The sequence below is a fragment of the Coffea arabica genome, chromosome 11e (genome assembly GCF_036785885.1).
Source record: "Coffea arabica cultivar ET-39 chromosome 11e, Coffea Arabica ET-39 HiFi, whole genome shotgun sequence".
Taxonomy (NCBI): Eukaryota; Viridiplantae; Streptophyta; class Magnoliopsida; order Gentianales; family Rubiaceae; genus Coffea; species Coffea arabica.
In genome coordinates this window covers 32,519,788-32,538,231 of record NC_092331.1, presented here as the reverse complement: position 1 = coordinate 32,538,231, position 18,444 = coordinate 32,519,788, and the positions used below count along the sequence as shown (strand labels likewise).

The window sequence follows — 18,444 nt, the reverse complement described above, 5'->3', positions numbered from 1 at the left end:
CATATCAGGTCACCACGGGTTGACCCGAAATCGACCGGTTTTCTTTTCGGGTTCATCGGGTCCAACCCGATTCTGACCCGAATTCCCGAAACCTCAACCCAAACCCATTAATTTCGTGTTAGGTTCGTGTCGTGTCGAAAATTGCCACCCCTAGTTGCGGTGATACATTTGCGCCGACAAATTTGAGCGACGATCCGGGCTTTGATCGAGCCGTACCGTTCCTGATTTGTCTCGCGCCTTCAGATCCTCCTTCACGCTTCGACAAGAAGCAAAATATTAAGCAATCGTTCCGACGGAGCTAAATTACTACAGGATAAAGAACGAATAGGAAATTTGGATTTCGAAACAAAAAAGAGAGGGGTGCAACACGAGGACTTCCCAGGGGGTCACCCATCCTAGTACTACTCTCGCCCAAGCACGCTTAACTTCGGAGTTCTGATGGGATCCGGTGCATTAGCGCTGGTATGATCGCACCCGCCATGTTCCTTTCGCGTTATTCTTTTAAACTACCCCGTCCTGCGAAGCAGTGTGGCTTTTCTAGACCGAAATTCATTTTAAGCGTCAATTCAAGCATTTTCCTCTTATCCTTTTATTTATTTACTTTATATATTTTTTTGTTATTGATTTGCACCCTGTTTTTTTCCCTCATCCCGCAACTCTAAATTATCATGAAATCAATCCTTCACGCTTGCAGTTAGGGGTGGCAATTCGGGTCCAAATCAGGTTGGCGGGTCGGGTTCGGGTCAACAGACCCGCCAGAAAATCTGTTGACCCGAACCCCGACCCGCCAACCCGTGACGGGTCAGGTATGCTGACCCGAACCCGAAAATTTCAGGTTTACGGGGCGGCGGGTCGACCCGAAATGACCCGAAACTTAATTTTAATTTATTAATTTATCACTGTAATTTCTAATAAAATCAATTTCTCACAAAACTAATTACATAATCAAGTAATAAAAATTTAAATAAATGATTCCAAATCAAATCTAAAATAAATTAAACACCGTAAAAGTGTTTTATCCCAAGCAAAATATAAAATAAATTAAAACAATACAAAAGTGAAAAATAATATAATATATTATTTGTCCAAGTATAATAATTTCAACTTCACACAAATTAAATAAATTCGTTTAGGATTAAGTAATTAATGCCTTTGAAAAAAAGAATAACTTAGTTTAGTTAGATAAAATTATTTTTATGTTTATTAAATTATTTTTAATTCGTAAACGGGTCATATCGGGTCATATCAGGTCACCACGGGTTGACCCGAAATCGACCGGTTTTCTTTTCGGGTTCATCGGGTCCAACCCGATTCTGACCCGAATTCCCGAAACCTCAACCCAAACCCATTAATTTCGTGTTAGGTTCGTGTCGTGTCGAAAATTGCCACCCCTAGTTGCGGTGATACATTTGCGCCGACAAATTTGAGCGACGATCCGGGCTTTGATCGAGCCGTACCGTTCCTGATTTGTCTCGCGCCTTCAGATCCTCCTTCACGCTTCGACAAGAAGCAAAATATTAAGCAATCGTTCCGACGGAGCTAAATTACTACAGGATAAAGAACGAATAGGAAATTTGGATTTCGAAACAAAAAAGAGAGGGGTGCAACACGAGGACTTCCAAGGGGGTCACCCATCCTAGTACCACTCTCGCCCAAGCACGCTTAACTTCGGAGTTCTGATGGGATCCGGTGCATTAGTGCTGGTATGGTCGCACCCGCCATGTTCCTTTCGCTTTATTCTTTTAAACTACCCCGTCCTGCGAAGCAGTGTGGTTTTTCTAGACCGAAATTCATTTTAAGCGTCAATTCAAGCATTTTCCTCTTATCCTTTTATTTATTTACTTTATATATTTTTTTGTTATTGATTTGCACCCTGTTTTTTTCCCTCATCCCGCAACTCTAAATTATCATGAAATCAATCCTTCACGCTTGCAGTCAGGGGTGGCAATTCGGGTCCAAATCAGGTTGGCGGGTCGGGTTCGGGTCAACAGACCCGCCAGAAAATCTGTTGACCCGAACCCCGACCCGCCAACCCGTGACGGGTCAGGTATGCTGACCCGAACCCGAAAATTTCAGGTTTACGGGGCGGCGGGTCGACCCGAAATGACCCGAAACTTAATTTTAATTTATTAATTTATCACTGTAATTTCTAATAAAATCAATTTCTCACAAAACTAATTACATAATCAAGTAATAAAAATTTAAATAAATGATTCCAAATCAAATCTAAAATAAATTAAACACCGTAAAAGTGTTTTATCCCAAGCAAAATATAAAATAAATTAAAACAATACAAAAGTGAAAAATAATATAATATATTATTTGTCCAAGTATAATAATTTCAACTTCACACAAATTAAATAAATTCGTTTAGGATTAAGTAATTAATGCCTTTGAAAAAAAGAATAACTTAGTTTAGTTAGATAAAATTATTTTTATGTTTATTAAATTATTTTTAATTCGTAAACGGGTCATATCGGGTCATATCAGGTCACCACGGGTTGACCCGAAATCGACCGGTTTTCTTTTCGGGTTCATCGGGTCCAACCCGATTCTGACCCGAATTCCCGAAACCTCAACCCAAACCCATTAATTTCGTGTTAGGTTCGTGTCGTGTCGAAAATTGCCACCCCTAGTTGCGGTGATACATTTGCGCCGACAAATTTGAGCGACGATCCGGGCTTTGATCGAGCCGTACCGTTCCTGATTTGTCTCGCGCCTTCAGATCCTCCTTCACGCTTCGACAAGAAGCAAAATATTAAGCAATCGTTCCGACGGAGCTAAATTACTACAGGATAAAGAACGAATAGGAAATTTGGATTTCGAAACAAAAAAGAGAGGGGTGCAACACGAGGACTTCCCAGGGGGTCACCCATCCTAGTACTACTCTCGCCCAAGCACGCTTAACTTCGGAGTTCTGATGGGATCCGGTGCATTAGTGCTGGTATGATCGCACCCGCCATGTTCCTTTCGCGTTATTCTTTTAAACTACCCCGTCCTGCGAAGCAGTGTGGCTTTTCTAGACCGAAATTCATTTTAAGCGTCAATTCAAGCATTTTCCTCTTATCCTTTTATTTATTTACTTTATATTTTTTTTTGTTATTGATTTGCACCCTGTTTTTTTCCCTCATCCCGCAACTCTAAATTATCATGAAATCAATCCTTCACGCTTGCAGTTAGGGGTGGCAATTCGGGTCCAAATCAGGTTGGCGGGTCGGGTTCGGGTCAACAGACCCGCCAGAAAATCTGTTGACCCGAACCCCGACCCGCCAACCCGTGACGGGTCAGGTATGCTGACCCGAACCCGAAAATTTCAGGTTTACGGGGCGGCGGGTCGACCCGAAATGACCCGAAACTTAATTTTAATTTATTAATTTATCACTGTAATTTCTAATAAAATCAATTTCTCACAAAACTAATTACATAATCAAGTAATAAAAATTTAAATAAATGATTCCAAATCAAATCTAAAATAAATTAAACACCGTAAAAGTGTTTTATCCCAAGCAAAATATAAAATAAATTAAAACAATACAAAAGTGAAAAATAATATAATATATTATTTGTCCAAGTATAATAATTTCAACTTCACACAAATTAAATAAATTCGTTTAGGATTAAGTAATTAATGCCTTTGAAAAAAAGAATAACTTAGTTTAGTTAGATAAAATTATTTTTATGTTTATTAAATTATTTTTAATTCGTAAACGGGTCATATCGGGTCATATCAGGTCACCACGGGTTGACCCGAAATCGACCGGTTTTCTTTTCGGGTTCATCGGGTCCAACCCGATTCTGACCCGAATTCCCGAAACCTCAACCCAAACCCATTAATTTCGTGTTAGGTTCGTGTCGTGTCGAAAATTGCCACCCCTGTTGCGGTGATACATTTGCGCCGACAAATTTGAGCGACGATCCGGGCTTTGATCGAGCCGTACCGTTCCTGATTTGTCTCGCGCCTTCAGATCCTCCTTCACGCTTCGACAAGAAGCAAAATATTAAGCAATCGTTCCGACGGAGCTAAATTACTACAGGATAAAGAACGAATAGGAAATTTGGATTTCGAAACAAAAAAGAGAGGGGTGCAACACGAGGACTTCCCAGGGGGTCACCCATCCTAGTACTACTCTCGCCCAAGCACGCTTAACTTCGGAGTTCTGATGGGATCCGGTGCATTAGTGCTGGTATGATCGCACCCGCCATGTTCCTTTCGCGTTATTCTTTTAAACTACCCCGTCCTGCGAAGCAGTGTGGCTTTTCTAGACCGAAATTCATTTTAAGCGTCAATTCAAGCATTTTCCTCTTATCCTTTTATTTATTTACTTTATATTTTTTTTTGTTATTGATTTGCACCCTGTTTTTTTCCCTCATCCCGCAACTCTAAATTATCATGAAATCAATCCTTCACGCTTGCAGTCAGGGGTGGCAATTCGGGTCCAAATCAGGTTGGCGGGTCGGGTTCGGGTCAACAGACCCGCCAGAAAATCTGTTAACCCGAACCCCGACCCGCCAACCCGTGACGGGTCAGGTATGCTGACCCGAACCCGAAGATTTCAGGTTTACGGGGCGGCGGGTAGACCCGAAATGACCCGAAACTTAATTTTAATTTATTAATTTATCACTGTAATTTCTAATAAAATCAATTTCTCACAAAACTAATTACATAATCAACTAATAAAAATTTAAATAAATGATTCCAAATCAAATCTAAAATAAATTAAACACCGTAAAAGTGTTTTATCCCAAGCAAAATATAAAATAAATTAAAACAATATAAAAGTGAAAAATAATATAATATATTATTTGTCCAAGTATAATAATTTCAACTTCACACAAATTAAATAAATTCGTTTAGGATTAAGTAATTAATGCCTTTGAAAAAAAGAATAACTTAGTTTAGTTAGATAAAATTATTTTTATGTTTATTAAATTATTTTTAACTCGTAAACGGGTCATATCGGGTCATATCAGGTCACCACGGGTTGACCCGAAATCGACCGGTTTTCTTTTCGGGTTCATCGGGTCCAACCCGATTCTGACCCGAATTCCCGAAACCTCAACCCAAACCCATTAATTTCGTGTTAGGCTCGTGTCGTGTTTTCAGGTCGTGTCGAAAATTGCCACCCCTAGTTGCGGTGATACATTTGCGCCGACAAATTTGAGCGACGATCCGGGCTTTGGTCGAGCCGTACCGTTCCTGATTTGTCTCGCGCCTTCAGACCCGCCTTCATGCTTCGACAAGAAGCAAAATATAAAGCAATCGTTCCGACGGAGCTAAATTACTACAGGATAAAGAACGAATAGAAAATTTGGATTTCGAAACAAAAAAAAGAGAGGGGTGCAACACGAGGACTTCCAAGGGGGTCACCCATCCTAGTACCACTCTCGCCCAAGCACGCTTAACTTCGGAGTTCTGATGGGATCCGGTGCATTAGTGCTGGTATGGTCGCACCCGCCATGTTCCTTTCGCTTTATTCTTTTAAACTACCCCGTCCTGCGAAGCAGTGTGGCTTTTCTAGACCGAAATTCATTTTAAGCGTCAATTCAAGCATTTTCCTCTTATCCTTTTATTTATTTACTTTATATATTTTTTTGTTATTGATTTGCACCCTGTTTTTTTCCCTCATCCCGCAACTCTAAATTATCATGAAATCAATCCTTCACGCTTGCAGTTAGGGGTGGCAATTCGGGTCCAAATCAGGTTGGCGGGTCGGGTTCGGGTCAACAGACCCGCCAGAAAATCTGTTGACCCGAACCCCGACCCGCCAACCCGTGACGGGTCAGGTATGCTGACCCGAACCCGAAAATTTCAGGTTTACGGGGCGGCGGGTCGACCCGAAATGACCCGAAACTTAATTTTAATTTATTAATTTATCACTGTAATTTCTAATAAAATCAATTTCTCACAAAACTAATTACATAATCAAGTAATAAAAATTTAAATAAATGATTCCAAATCAAATCTAAAATAAATTAAACACCGTAAAAGTGTTTTATCCCAAGCAAAATATAAAATAAATTAAAACAATACAAAAGTGAAAAATAATATAATATATTATTTGTCCAAGTATAATAATTTCAACTTCACACAAATTAAATAAATTCGTTTAGGATTAAGTAATTAATGCCTTTGAAAAAAAGAATAACTAAGTTTAGTTAGATAAAATTATTTTTATGTTTATTAAATTATTTTTAATTCGTAAACGGGTCATATCGGGTCATATCAGGTCACCACGGGTTGACCCGAAATCGACCGGTTTTCTTTTCGGGTTCATCGGGTCCAACCCGATTCTGACCCGAATTCCCGAAACCTCAACCCAAACCCATTAATTTCGTGTTAGGTTCGTGTCGTGTCGAAAATTGCCACCCCTAGTTGCGGTGATACATTTGCGCCGACAAATTTGAGCGACGATCCGGGCTTTGATCGAGCCGTACCGTTCCTGATTTGTCTCGCGCCTTCAGATCCTCCTTCACGCTTCGACAAGAAGCAAAATATTAAGCAATCGTTCCGACGGAGCTAAATTACTACAGGATAAAGAACGAATAGGAAATTTGGATTTCGAAACAAAAAAGAGAGGGGTGCAACACGAGGACTTCCCAGGGGGTCACCCATCCTAGTACTACTCTCGCCCAAGCACGCTTAACTTCGGAGTTCTGATGGGATCCGGTGCATTAGTGCTGGTATGATCGCACCCGCCATGTTCCTTTCGCGTTATTCTTTTAAACTACCCCGTCCTGCGAAGCAGTGTGGCTTTTCTAGACCGAAATTCATTTTAAGCGTCAATTCAAGCATTTTCCTCTTATCCTTTTATTTATTTACTTTATATTTTTTTTTGTTATTGATTTGCACCCTGTTTTTTTCCCTCATCCCGCAACTCTAAATTATCATGAAATCAATCCTTCACGCTTGCAGTTAGGGGTGGCAATTCGGGTCCAAATCAGGTTGGCGGGTCGGGTTCGGGTCAACAGACCCGCCAGAAAATCTGTTGACCCGAACCCCGACCCGCCAACCCGTGACGGGTCAGGTATGCTGACCCGAACCCGAAAATTTCAGGTTTACGGGGCGGCGGGTCGACCCGAAATGACCCGAAACTTAATTTTAATTTATTAATTTATCACTGTAATTTCTAATAAAATCAATTTCTCACAAAACTAATTACATAATCAAGTAATAAAAATTTAAATAAATGATTCCAAATCAAATCTAAAATAAATTAAACACCGTAAAAGTGTTTTATCCCAAGCAAAATATAAAATAAATTAAAACAATACAAAAGTGAAAAATAATATAATATATTATTTGTCCAAGTATAATAATTTCAACTTCACACAAATTAAATAAATTCGTTTAGGATTAAGTAATTAATGCCTTTGAAAAAAAGAATAACTTAGTTTAGTTAGATAAAATTATTTTTATGTTTATTAAATTATTTTTAATTCGTAAACGGGTCATATCGGGTCATATCAGGTCACCACGGGTTGACCCGAAATCGACCGGTTTTCTTTTCGGGTTCATCGGGTCCAACCCGATTCTGACCCGAATTCCCGAAACCTCAACCCAAACCCATTAATTTCGTGTTAGGTTCATGTCGTGTCGAAAATTGCCACCCCTAGTTGCGGTGATACATTTGCGCCGACAAATTTGAGCGACGATCCGGGCTTTGATCGAGCCGTACCGTTCCTGATTTGTCTCGCGCCTTCAGATCCTCCTTCACGCTTCGACAAGAAGCAAAATATTAAGCAATCGTTCCGACGGAGCTAAATTACTACAGGATAAAGAACGAATAGGAAATTTGGATTTCGAAACAAAAAAGAGAGGGGTGCAACACGAAGACTTCCCAGGGGGTCACCCATCCTAGTACTACTCTCGCCCAAGCACGCTTAACTTCGTAGTTCTGATGGGATCCGGTGCATTAGCGCTGGTATGATCGCACCCGCCATGTTCCTTTCGCGTTATTCTTTTAAACTACCCCGTCCTGCGAAGCAGTGTGGCTTTTCTAGACCGAAATTCATTTTAAGCGTCAATTCAAGCATTTTCCTCTTATCCTTTTATTTATTTACTTTATATTTTTTTTTGTTATTGATTTGCACCCTGTTTTTTTCCCTCATCCCGCAACTCTAAATTATCATGAAATCAATCCTTCACGCTTGCAGTTAGGGGTGGCAATTCGGGTCCAAATCAGGTTGGCGGGTCGGGTTCGGGTCAACAGACCCGCCAGAAAATCTGTTGACCCGAACCCCGACCCGCCAACCCGTGACGGGTCAGGTATGCTGACCCGAACCCGAAAATTTCAGGTTTACGGGGCGGCGGGTCGACCCGAAATGACCCGAAACTTAATTTTAATTTATTAATTTATCACTTTAATTTCTAATAAAATCAATTTCTCACAAAACTAATTACATAATCAAGTAATAAAAATTTAAATAAATGATTCCAAATCAAATCTAAAATAAATTAAACACCGTAAAAGTGTTTTATCCCAAGCAAAATATAAAATAAATTAAAACAATACAAAAGTGAAAAATAATATAATATATTATTTGTCCAAGTATAATAATTTAAACTTCACACAAATTAAATAAATTCGTTTAGGATTAAGTAATTAATGCCTTTGAAAAAAAGAATAACTTAGTTTAGTTAGATAAAATTATTTTTATGTTTATTAAATTATTTTTAATTCGTAAACGGGTCATATCGGGTCATATCAGGTCACCACGGGTTGACCCGAAATCGACCGGTTTTCTTTTCGGGTTCATCGGGTCCAACCCGATTCTGACCCGAATTCCCGAAACCTCAACCCAAACCCATTAATTTCGTGTTAGGTTCGTGTCGTGTCGAAAATTGCCACCCCTAGTTGCGGTGATACATTTGCGCCGACAAATTTGAGCGACGATCCGGGCTTTGATCGAGCCGTACCGTTCCTGATTTGTCTCGCGCCTTCAGATCCTCCTTCACGCTTCGACAAGAAGCAAAATATTAAGCAATCGTTCCGACGGAGCTAAATTACTACAGGATAAAGAACGAATAGGAAATTTGGATTTCGAAACAAAAAAGAGAGGGGTGCAACACGAGGACATCCCAGGGGGTCACCCATCCTAGTACTACTCTCGCCCAAGCACGCTTAACTTCGGAGTTCTGATGGGATCCGGTGCATTAGCGCTGGTATGATCGCACCCGCCATGTTCCTTTCGCGTTATTCTTTTAAACTACCCCGTCCTGCGAAGCAGTGTGGCTTTTCTAGACCGAAATTCATTTTAAGCGTCAATTCAAGCATTTTCCTCTTATCCTTTTATTTATTTACTTTATATTTTTTTTTGTTATTGATTTGCACCCTGTTTTTTTCCCTCATCCCGCAACTCTAAATTATCATGAAATCAATCCTTCACGCTTGCAGTCAGGGGTGGCAATTCGGGTCCAAATCAGGTTGGCGGGTCGGGTTCGGGTCAACAGACCCGCCAGAAAATCTGTTGACCCGAACCCCGACCCGCCAACCCGTGACGGGTCAGGTATGCTGACCCGAACCCGAAGATTTCAGGTTTACGGGGCGGCGGGTCGACCCGAAATGACCCGAAACTTAATTTTAATTTATTAATTTATCACTGTAATTTCTAATAAAATCAATTTCTCACAAAACTAATTACATAATCAAGTAATAAAAATTTAAATAAATGATTCCAAATCAAATCTAAAATAAATTAAACACCGTAAAAGTGTTTTATCCCAAGCAAAATATAAAATAAATTAAAACAATACAAAAGTGAAAAATAATATAATATATTATTTGTCCAAGTATAATAATTTCAACTTCACACAAATTAAATAAATTCGTTTAGGATTAAGTAATTAATGCCTTTGAAAAAAAGAATAACTTAGTTTAGTTAGATAAAATTATTTTTATGTTTATTAAATTATTTTTAATTCGTAAACGGGTCATATCGGGTCATATCAGGTCACCACGGGTTGACCCGAAATCGACCGGTTTTCTTTTCGGGTTCATCGGGTCCAACCCGATTCTGACCCGAATTCCCGAAACCTCAACCCAAACCCATTAATTTCGTGTTAGGTTCGTGTCGTGTCGAAAATTGCCACCCCTAGTTGCGGTGATACATTTGCGCCGACAAATTTGAGCGACGATCCGGGCTTTGATCGAGCCGTACCGTTCCTGATTTGTCTCGCGCCTTCAGATCCTCCTTCACGCTTCGACAAGAAGCAAAATATTAAGCAATCGTTCCGACGGAGCTAAATTACTACAGGATAAAGAACGAATAGGAAATTTGGATTTCGAAACAAAAAAGAGAGGGGTGCAACACGAGGACTTCCCAGGGGGTCACCCATCCTAGTACTACTCTCGCCCAAGCACGCTTAACTTCGGAGTTCTGATGGGATCCGGTGCATTAGTGCTGGTATGATCGCACCCGCCATGTTCCTTTCGCGTTATTCTTTTAAACTACCCCGTCCTGCGAAGCAGTGTGGCTTTTCTAGACCGAAATTCATTTTAAGCGTCAATTCAAGCATTTTCCTCTTATCCTTTTATTTATTTACTTTATATTTTTTTTTGTTATTGATTTGCACCCTGTTTTTTTCCCTCATCCCGCAACTCTAAATTATCATGAAATCAATCCTTCACGCTTGCAGTTAGGGGTGGCAATTCGGGTCCAAATCAGGTTGGCGGGTCGGGTTCGGGTCAACAGACCCGCCAGAAAATCTGTTGACCCGAACCCCGACCCGCCAACCCGTGACGGGTCAGGTATGCTGACCCGAACCCGAAAATTTCAGGTTTACGGGGCGGCGGGTCGACCCGAAATGACCCGAAACTTAATTTTAATTTATTAATTTATCACTGTAATTTCTAATAAAATCAATTTCTCACAAAACTAATTACATAATCAAGTAATAAAAATTTAAATAAATGATTCCAAATCAAATCTAAAATAAATTAAACACCGTAAAAGTGTTTTATCCCAAGCAAAATATAAAATAAATTAAAACAATACAAAAGTGAAAAATAATATAATATATTATTTGTCCAAGTATAATAATTTCAACTTCACACAAATTAAATAAATTCGTTTAGGATTAAGTAATTAATGCCTTTGAAAAAAAGAATAACTTAGTTTAGTTAGATAAAATTATTTTTATGTTTATTAAATTATTTTTAATTCGTAAACGGGTCATATCGGGTCATATCAGGTCACCACGGGTTGACCCGAAATCGACCGGTTTTCTTTTCGGGTTCATCGGGTCCAACCCGATTCTGACCCGAATTCCCGAAACCTCAACCCAAACCCATTAATTTCGTGTTAGGTTCGTGTCGTGTCGAAAATTGCCACCCCTAGTTGCGGTGATACATTTGCGCCGACAAATTTGAGCGACGATCCGGGCTTTGATCGAGCCGTACCGTTCCTGATTTGTCTCGCGCCTTCAGATCCTCCTTCACGCTTCGACAAGAAGCAAAATATTAAGCAATCGTTCCGACGGAGCTAAATTACTACAGGATAAAGAACGAATAGGAAATTTGGATTTCGAAACAAAAAAGAGAGGGGTGCAACACGAGGACTTCCCAGGGGGTCACCCATCCTAGTACTACTCTCGCCCAAGCACGCTTAACTTCGGAGTTCTGATGGGATCCGGTGCATTAGTGCTGGTATGATCGCACCCGCCATGTTCCTTTCGCGTTATTCTTTTAAACTACCCCGTCCTGCGAAGCAGTGTGGCTTTTCTAGACCGAAATTCATTTTAAGCGTCAATTCAAGCATTTTCCTCTTATCCTTTTATTTATTTACTTTATATTTTTTTTTGTTATTGATTTGCACCCTGTTTTTTTCCCTCATCCCGCAACTCTAAATTATCATGAAATCAATCCTTCACGCTTGCAGTTAGGGGTGGCAATTCGGGTCCAAATCAGGTTGGCGGGTCGGGTTCGAGTCAACAGACCCGCCAGAAAATCTGTTGACCCGAACCCCGACCCGCCAACCCGTGACGGGTCAGGTATGCTGACCCGAACCCGAAAATTTCAGGTTTACGGGGCGGCGGGTCGACCCGAAATGACCCGAAACTTAATTTTAATTTATTAATTTATCACTGTAATTTCTAATAAAATCAATTTCTCACAAAACTAATTACATAATCAAGTAATAAAAATTTAAATAAATGATTCCAAATCAAATCTAAAATAAATTAAACACCGTAAAAGTGTTTTATCCCAAGCAAAATATAAAATAAATTAAAACAATACAAAAGTGAAAAATAATATAATATATTATTTGTCCAAGTATAATAATTTAAACTTCACACAAATTAAATAAATTCGTTTAGGATTAAGTAATTAATGCCTTTGAAAAAAAGAATAACTTAGTTTAGTTAGATAAAATTATTTTTATGTTTATTAAATTATTTTTAATTCGTAAACGGGTCATATCGGGTCATATCAGGTCACCACGGGTTGACCCGAAATCGACCGGTTTTCTTTTCGGGTTCATCGGGTCCAACCCGATTCTGACCCGAATTCCCGAAACCTCAACCCAAACCCATTAATTTCGTGTTAGGTTCGTGTCGTGTCGAAAATTGCCACCCCTAGTTGCGGTGATACATTTGCGCCGACAAATTTGAGCGACGATCCGGGCTTTGATCGAGCCGTACCGTTCCTGATTTGTCTCGCGCCTTCAGATCCTCCTTCACGCTTCGACAAGAAGCAAAATATTAAGCAATCGTTCCGACGGAGCTAAATTACTACAGGATAAAGAACGAATAGGAAATTTGGATTTCGAAACAAAAAAGAGAGGGGTGCAACACGAGGACATCCCAGGGGGTCACCCATCCTAGTACTACTCTCGCCCAAGCACGCTTAACTTCGGAGTTCTGATGGGATCCGGTGCATTAGCGCTGGTATGATCGCACCCGCCATGTTCCTTTCGCGTTATTCTTTTAAACTACCCCGTCCTGCGAAGCAGTGTGGCTTTTCTAGACCGAAATTCATTTTAAGCGTCAATTCAAGCATTTTCCTCTTATCCTTTTATTTATTTACTTTATATTTTTTTTTGTTATTGATTTGCACCCTGTTTTTTTCCCTCATCCCGCAACTCTAAATTATCATGAAATCAATCCTTCACGCTTGCAGTCAGGGGTGGCAATTCGGGTCCAAATCAGGTTGGCGGGTCGGGTTCGGGTCAACAGACCCGCCAGAAAATCTGTTGACCCGAACCCCGACCCGCCAACCCGTGACGGGTCAGGTATGCTGACCCGAACCCGAAGATTTCAGGTTTACGGGGCGGCGGGTCGACCCGAAATGACCCGAAACTTAATTTTAATTTATTAATTTATCACTGTAATTTCTAATAAAATCAATTTCTCACAAAACTAATTACATAATCAAGTAATAAAAATTTAAATAAATGATTCCAAATCAAATCTAAAATAAATTAAACACCGTAAAAGTGTTTTATCCCAAGCAAAATATAAAATAAATTAAAACAATACAAAAGTGAAAAATAATATAATATATTATTTGTCCAAGTATAATAATTTCAACTTCACACAAATTAAATAAATTCGTTTAGGATTAAGTAATTAATGCCTTTGAAAAAAAGAATAACTTAGTTTAGTTAGATAAAATTATTTTTATGTTTATTAAATTATTTTTAATTCGTAAACGGGTCATATCGGGTCATATCAGGTCACCACGGGTTGACCCGAAATCGACCGGTTTTCTTTTCGGGTTCATCGGGTCCAACCCGATTCTGACCCGAATTCCCGAAACCTCAACCCAAACCCATTAATTTCGTGTTAGGTTCGTGTCGTGTCGAAAATTGCCACCCCTAGTTGCGGTGATACATTTGCGCCGACAAATTTGAGCGACGATCCGGGCTTTGATCGAGCCGTACCGTTCCTGATTTGTCTCGCGCCTTCAGATCCTCCTTCACGCTTCGACAAGAAGCAAAATATTAAGCAATCGTTCCGACGGAGCTAAATTACTACAGGATAAAGAACGAATAGGAAATTTGGATTTCGAAACAAAAAAGAGAGGGGTGCAACACGAGGACTTCCCAGGGGGTCACCCATCCTAGTACTACTCTCGCCCAAGCACGCTTAACTTCGGAGTTCTGATGGGATCCGGTGCATTAGTGCTGGTATGATCGCACCCGCCATGTTCCTTTCGCGTTATTCTTTTAAACTACCCCGTCCTGCGAAGCAGTGTGGCTTTTCTAGACCGAAATTCATTTTAAGCGTCAATTCAAGCATTTTCCTCTTATCCTTTTATTTATTTACTTTATATTTTTTTTTGTTATTGATTTGCACCCTGTTTTTTTCCCTCATCCCGCAACTCTAAATTATCATGAAATCAATCCTTCACGCTTGCAGTTAGGGGTGGCAATTCGGGTCCAAATCAGGTTGGCGGGTCGGGTTCGGGTCAACAGACCCGCCAGAAAATCTGTTGACCCGAACCCCGACCCGCCAACCCGTGACGGGTCAGGTATGCTGACCCGAACCCGAAAATTTCAGGTTTACGGGGCGGCGGGTCGACCCGAAATGACCCGAAACTTAATTTTAATTTATTAATTTATCACTGTAATTTCTAATAAAATCAATTTCTCACAAAACTAATTACATAATCAAGTAATAAAAATTTAAATAAATGATTCCAAATCAAATCTAAAATAAATTAAACACCGTAAAAGTGTTTTATCCCAAGCAAAATATAAAATAAATTAAAACAATACAAAAGTGAAAAATAATATAATATATTATTTGTCCAAGTATAATAATTTCAACTTCACACAAATTAAATAAATTCGTTTAGGATTAAGTAATTAATGCCTTTGAAAAAAAGAATAACTTAGTTTAGTTAGATAAAATTATTTTTATGTTTATTAAATTATTTTTAATTCGTAAACGGGTCATATCGGGTCATATCAGGTCACCACGGGTTGACCCGAAATCGACCGGTTTTCTTTTCGGGTTCATCGGGTCCAACCCGATTCTGACCCGAATTCCCGAAACCTCAACCCAAACCCATTAATTTCGTGTTAGGTTCGTGTCGTGTCGAAAATTGCCACCCCTAGTTGCGGTGATACATTTGCGCCGACAAATTTGAGCGACGATCCGGGCTTTGATCGAGCCGTACCGTTCCTGATTTGTCTCGCGCCTTCAGATCCTCCTTCACGCTTCGACAAGAAGCAAAATATTAAGCAATCGTTCCGACGGAGCTAAATTACTACAGGATAAAGAACGAATAGGAAATTTGGATTTCGAAACAAAAAAGAGAGGGGTGCAACACGAGGACTTCCCAGGGGGTCACCCATCCTAGTACTACTCTCGCCCAAGCACGCTTAACTTCGGAGTTCTGATGGGATCCGGTGCATTAGTGCTGGTATGATCGCACCCGCCATGTTCCTTTCGCGTTATTCTTTTAAACTACCCCGTCCTGCGAAGCAGTGTGGCTTTTCTAGACCGAAATTCATTTTAAGCGTCAATTCAAGCATTTTCCTCTTATCCTTTTATTTATTTACTTTATATTTTTTTTTGTTATTGATTTGCACCCTGTTTTTTTCCCTCATCCCGCAACTCTAAATTATCATGAAATCAATCCTTCACGCTTGCAGTTAGGGGTGGCAATTCGGGTCCAAATCAGGTTGGCGGGTCGGGTTCGAGTCAACAGACCCGCCAGAAAATCTGTTGACCCGAACCCCGACCCGCCAACCCGTGACGGGTCAGGTATGCTGACCCGAACCCGAAAATTTCAGGTTTACGGGGCGGCGGGTCGACCCGAAATGACCCGAAACTTAATTTTAATTTATTAATTTATCACTGTAATTTCTAATAAAATCAATTTCTCACAAAACTAATTACATAATCAAGTAATAAAAATTTAAATAAATGATTCCAAATCAAATCTAAAATAAATTAAACACCGTAAAAGTGTTTTATCCCAAGCAAAATATAAAATAAATTAAAACAATACAAAAGTGAAAAATAATATAATATATTATTTGTCCAAGTATAATAATTTCAACTTCACACAAATTAAATAAATTCGTTTAGGATTAAGTAATTAATGCCTTTGAAAAAAAGAATAACTTAGTTTAGTTAGATAAAATTATTTTTATGTTTATTAAATTATTTTTAATTCGTAAACGGGTCATATCGGGTCATATCAGGTCACCACGGGTTGACCCGAAATCGACCGGTTTTCTTTTCGGGTTCATCGGGTCCAACCCGATTCTGACCCGAATTCCCGAAACCTCAACCCAAACCCATTAATTTCGTGTTAGGTTCGTGTCGTGTCGAAAATTGCCACCCCTAGTTGCGGTGATACATTTGCGCCGACAAATTTGAGCGACGATCCGGGCTTTGATCGAGCCGTACCGTTCCTGATTTGTCTCGCGCCTTCAGATCCTCCTTCACGCTTCGACAAGAAGCAAAATATTAAGCAATCGTTCCGACGGAGCTAAATTACTACAGGATAAAGAACGAATAGGAAATTTGGATTTCGAAACAAAAAAGAGAGGGGTGCAACACGAAGACTTCCCAGGGGGTCACCCATCCTAGTACTACTCTCGCCCAAGCACGCTTAACTTCGTAGTTCTGATGGGATCCGGTGCATTAGCGCTGGTATGATCGCACCCGCCATGTTCCTTTCGCGTTATTCTTTTAAACTACCCCGTCCTGCGAAGCAGTGTGGCTTTTCTAGACCGAAATTCATTTTAAGCGTCAATTCAAGCATTTTCCTCTTATCCTTTTATTTATTTACTTTATATTTTTTTTTGTTATTGATTTGCACCCTGTTTTTTTCCCTCATCCCGCAACTCTAAATTATCATGAAATCAATCCTTCACGCTTGCAGTTAGGGGTGGCAATTCGGGTCCAAATCAGGTTGGCGGGTCGGGTTCGGGTCAACAGACCCGCCAGAAAATCTGTTGACCCGAACCCCGACCCGCCAACCCGTGACGGGTCAGGTATGCTGACCCGAACCCGAAAATTTCAGGTTTACGGGGCGGCGGGTCGACCCGAAATGACCCGAAACTTAATTTTAATTTATTAATTTATCACTTTAATTTCTAATAAAATCAATTTCTCACAAAACTAATTACATAATCAAGTAATAAAAATTTAAATAAATGATTCCAAATCAAATCTAAAATAAATTAAACACCGTAAAAGTGTTTTATCCCAAGCAAAATATAAAATAAATTAAAACAATACAAAAGTGAAAAATAATATAATATATTATTTGTCCAAGTATAATAATTTCAACTTCACACAAATTAAATAAATTCGTTTAGGATTAAGTAATTAATGCCTTTGAAAAAAAGAATAACTTAGTTTAGTTAGATAAAATTATTTTTATGTTTATTAAATTATTTTTAATTCGTAAACGGGTCATATCGGGTCATATCAGGTCACCACGGGTTGACCCGAAATCGACCGGTTTTCTTTTCGGGTTCATCGGGTCCAACCCGATTCTGACCCGAATTCCCGAAACCTCAACCCAAACCCATTAATTTCGTGTTAGGTTCGTGTCGTGTCGAAAATTGCCACCCCTAGTTGCGGTGATACATTTGCGCCGACAAATTTGAGCGACGATCCGGGCTTTGATCGAGCCGTACCGTTCCTGATTTGTCTCGCGCCTTCAGATCCTCCTTCACGCTTCGACAAGAAGCAAAATATTAAGCAATCGTTCCGACGGAGCTAAATTACTACAGGATAAAGAACGAATAGGAAATTTGGATTTCGAAACAAAAAAGAGAGGGGTGCAACACGAGGACATCCCAGGGGGTCACCCATCCTAGTACTACTCTCGCCCAAGCACGCTTAACTTCGGAGTTCTGATGGGATCCGGTGCATTAGTGCTGGTATGATCGCACCCGCCATGTTCCTTTCGCGTTATTCTTTTAAACTACCCCGTCCTGCGAAGCAGTGTGGCTTTTCTAGACCGAAATTCATTTTAAGCGTCAATTCAAGCATTTTCCTCTTATCCTTTTATTTATTTACTTTATATATTTTTTTGTTATTGATTTGCACCCTGTTTTTTTCCCTCATCCCGCAACTCTAAATTATCATGAAATCAATCCTTCACGCTTGCAGTCAGGGGTGGCAATTCGGGTCCAAATCAGGTTGGCGGGTCGGGTTCGGGTCAACAGACCCGCCAGAAAATCTGTTGACCCGAACCCCGACCCGCCAACCCGTGACGGGTCAGGTATGCTGACCCGAACCCGAAGATTTCAGGTTTACGGGGCGGCGGGTCGACCCGAAATGACCCGAAACTTAATTTTAATTTATTAATTTATCACTGTAATTTCTAATAAAATCAATTTCTCACAAAACTAATTACATAATCAAGTAATAAAAATTTAAATAAATGATTCCAAATCAAATCTAAAATAAATTAAACACCGTAAAAGTGTTTTATCCCAAGCAAAATATAAAATAAATTAAAACAATACAAA

General features: G+C 39.7%; 15 non-coding genes across 15 annotated transcripts; all 15 read right to left on the bottom strand.

The window, feature by feature from the left end:
* Nucleotides 1-357: 357 nt before the first annotated feature.
* Nucleotides 358-476, bottom strand: LOC140030133 (5S ribosomal RNA). The gene has a single exon (XR_011834047.1). It is a non-coding gene; the product is annotated as a 5S ribosomal RNA (ribosomal RNA).
* A 1,122-nt stretch (nucleotides 477-1,598) lies between these two features.
* LOC140031141 (5S ribosomal RNA) lies at nucleotides 1,599-1,717 on the bottom strand. The gene has a single exon (XR_011835062.1). It is a non-coding gene; the product is annotated as a 5S ribosomal RNA (ribosomal RNA).
* Nucleotides 1,718-2,839: 1,122 nt separating this feature from the next.
* LOC140032450 (5S ribosomal RNA) lies at nucleotides 2,840-2,958 on the bottom strand. Its single transcript, XR_011836376.1, has one exon. It is a non-coding gene; the product is annotated as a 5S ribosomal RNA (ribosomal RNA).
* Nucleotides 2,959-4,079: 1,121 nt separating this feature from the next.
* Nucleotides 4,080-4,198, bottom strand: LOC140032439 (5S ribosomal RNA). Its single transcript, XR_011836365.1, has one exon. It is a non-coding gene; the product is annotated as a 5S ribosomal RNA (ribosomal RNA).
* Nucleotides 4,199-5,335: 1,137 nt separating this feature from the next.
* On the bottom strand, nucleotides 5,336-5,454 carry LOC140031140 (5S ribosomal RNA). Its single transcript, XR_011835061.1, has one exon. It is a non-coding gene; the product is annotated as a 5S ribosomal RNA (ribosomal RNA).
* A 1,122-nt stretch (nucleotides 5,455-6,576) lies between these two features.
* On the bottom strand, nucleotides 6,577-6,695 carry LOC140032428 (5S ribosomal RNA). The gene has a single exon (XR_011836354.1). It is a non-coding gene; the product is annotated as a 5S ribosomal RNA (ribosomal RNA).
* A 1,122-nt stretch (nucleotides 6,696-7,817) lies between these two features.
* Nucleotides 7,818-7,936, bottom strand: LOC140032109 (5S ribosomal RNA). The gene has a single exon (XR_011836034.1). It is a non-coding gene; the product is annotated as a 5S ribosomal RNA (ribosomal RNA).
* A 1,122-nt stretch (nucleotides 7,937-9,058) lies between these two features.
* LOC140031533 (5S ribosomal RNA) lies at nucleotides 9,059-9,177 on the bottom strand. The gene has a single exon (XR_011835455.1). It is a non-coding gene; the product is annotated as a 5S ribosomal RNA (ribosomal RNA).
* Nucleotides 9,178-10,299: 1,122 nt separating this feature from the next.
* Nucleotides 10,300-10,418, bottom strand: LOC140032417 (5S ribosomal RNA). Its single transcript, XR_011836343.1, has one exon. It is a non-coding gene; the product is annotated as a 5S ribosomal RNA (ribosomal RNA).
* A 1,122-nt stretch (nucleotides 10,419-11,540) lies between these two features.
* On the bottom strand, nucleotides 11,541-11,659 carry LOC140032406 (5S ribosomal RNA). Its single transcript, XR_011836332.1, has one exon. It is a non-coding gene; the product is annotated as a 5S ribosomal RNA (ribosomal RNA).
* A 1,122-nt stretch (nucleotides 11,660-12,781) lies between these two features.
* LOC140031532 (5S ribosomal RNA) lies at nucleotides 12,782-12,900 on the bottom strand. Its single transcript, XR_011835454.1, has one exon. It is a non-coding gene; the product is annotated as a 5S ribosomal RNA (ribosomal RNA).
* Nucleotides 12,901-14,022: 1,122 nt separating this feature from the next.
* Nucleotides 14,023-14,141, bottom strand: LOC140032394 (5S ribosomal RNA). The gene has a single exon (XR_011836320.1). It is a non-coding gene; the product is annotated as a 5S ribosomal RNA (ribosomal RNA).
* A 1,122-nt stretch (nucleotides 14,142-15,263) lies between these two features.
* On the bottom strand, nucleotides 15,264-15,382 carry LOC140032382 (5S ribosomal RNA). Its single transcript, XR_011836308.1, has one exon. It is a non-coding gene; the product is annotated as a 5S ribosomal RNA (ribosomal RNA).
* A 1,122-nt stretch (nucleotides 15,383-16,504) lies between these two features.
* On the bottom strand, nucleotides 16,505-16,623 carry LOC140032107 (5S ribosomal RNA). Its single transcript, XR_011836032.1, has one exon. It is a non-coding gene; the product is annotated as a 5S ribosomal RNA (ribosomal RNA).
* Nucleotides 16,624-17,745: 1,122 nt separating this feature from the next.
* On the bottom strand, nucleotides 17,746-17,864 carry LOC140031319 (5S ribosomal RNA). Its single transcript, XR_011835240.1, has one exon. It is a non-coding gene; the product is annotated as a 5S ribosomal RNA (ribosomal RNA).
* Nucleotides 17,865-18,444: the final 580 nt, after the last annotated feature.